This window comes from Rattus norvegicus, chromosome 2 (assembly GCF_036323735.1).
Source record: "Rattus norvegicus strain BN/NHsdMcwi chromosome 2, GRCr8, whole genome shotgun sequence".
Classification (NCBI taxonomy): domain Eukaryota; kingdom Metazoa; phylum Chordata; class Mammalia; order Rodentia; family Muridae; genus Rattus; species Rattus norvegicus.
The window spans coordinates 136311551-136313449 of NC_086020.1; the positions used below are offsets into that span (position 1 = coordinate 136311551).

At 38.2% G+C, this 1899-nt stretch overlaps 1 pseudogene; it reads right to left on the minus strand.

Annotated features, from left to right (window-relative positions):
- Positions 1-730: 730 nt before the first annotated feature.
- Positions 731-1571, minus strand: Samd3-ps1 (sterile alpha motif domain containing 3, pseudogene 1; annotated as a pseudogene).
- Between the last annotated feature and the right edge of the window lie 328 nt (positions 1572-1899).

A 1899-nucleotide genomic window follows, 5' to 3' on the forward strand; every position in this document is an offset into this window, starting at 1 on the left:
GGTGGTAATGGGGGGGGATGAGGAGGGGAACATCCACAGAGAAGGGGAGGGGGAGGGGTTAGGGGGATGTTGGCCCGGAAACCGGGAAAGGGAATAACAATCGAAATGTAAATAAGAAATGCCCAAGTTAATAAAGATTGGAAAAAAGTAAAAAAAAAATAAAACAAAATCATAAAAAGTATATATATATATGGTAAATTACATATATAATTACATTACACATTATAATTACATGGAATAAATATTTGTGTATTATTTAATATATTTAACTTGACATATTAATATATATTCTCACTCATAAGGGAAATGTTATCTGTTATGTAAAGGATAATCATACAGTTCAAAAACCCAGAGAGGCTAAAAAACCAGGAAGGCTTAAGGGGACAAATGGATCTTCCTGCAAAGGAGAAACAGAATAGGTTTTGCAGATGGACTGAGAGCAGATAGGGATGGGAACATATATAATATCATAAATAAATATTTATTTTATTATATATAATATGTAGTTATATATGCACTTTAATATATATGTGCACTGTAAAAGATATATATATACACACATATATATGTACATATACATATACATATGTACATATTTATATACATATATATATATATAATGAACAGAGACAGGAAGCATTCTGAATTTTTTTTGCAAACTTTTGATTTTATTGGTAACTTTTAAAGGGTATCTTGCTTTGCTTTCATGCTACAATTTATTGTCATGTTATTAATCTGCCGAGGTTTCCGAGTGTTTAGGATTCAGGCTTACGTTTTTCTGCACAATTTTAATTTCATTAGATCTTAAGTCAGCAAAAGATTTCCTTGTCTGGCTTCTTCGGTGTCCAAATTTACCCTTATTTGTCATGACTTGTTCATCATCTTCTATGGTTCTTTGGACATACTTAAAGTGATCTTTGAGGGTTCATTTCCTCCACCCCAAAAAAAGCAACAACTGTCCTTATCCAGGAAAGGGTGAGCTGCAGCAGAGCATTGACCACATCGTTGTATTGCTGGGTGGTAGGGTACAGCGAGCCTTCCAGGTACTTAGGCAGATCTGTCTGGAGAAACTCAATGATCCTTATCCAAATGCTATGGTTGAGGAGCTTCTACTCTGCTAACATGCACTTGACATCATAGGGAAAATTCGGTAAGATGGAGGACTTAGTCCACTGTTATGCTTTATGCCTTGCTAGAACATGTTTTACATTTCTTCTCTGCTCCAACACTCTTTGGTAAATGAGTCTATTGTCAAGGACAGCTGAATGCTGTCCCCATGGCTGGTGGGACTGAGTTTTTGTTCATGCTCAGGGGTCACTTGTGCCAGGGTCAGCAGGGACGTCTCTGTGAAACCTCCCGAGGGCTTCAGCCCTTAATTGCTGTGCTTGTATTAATGAAGTTCATCAGAACAGCCTGGTGTCCAATTTTCTTTACCAGTTTCTGTGCCATCCAATCATTAAGGGCCAGGAGTGCGGCCCCACTGGTTTCTTCCTCTTGAAACCTGAGGACTAGCTCGCCTAAGTTTTCTCCAACAATGCTTTGCACACCTGATCAACTGACCACGTTTCCATTGCTGGATTCTTGTCAATGCACCTTCTCCTACTTGATTTCCACGGGCATCCCTCTGCTTAACATTCTGAAAATTTTAAATCTTTCTGTGAATACGATGTTAAAACATTTTCTAAGTATGTATTTGAGACTACTTTGGTTTACCGTTCGTGAATTTATCTCAAGTAAAAATCATATTTTAACAGAATCCTTGGCTGAGAGTAAGCTAGATGCATTATGAGAAGGAAAGGGAGACCAGCACTCATGAGGAATTGTAGGATCGAATGGAAGGGAGTAGGGTGGGCAGAGACATGTCTGGGTCCCTGGGAAGGAGATTCTGTGAGCAGGGGA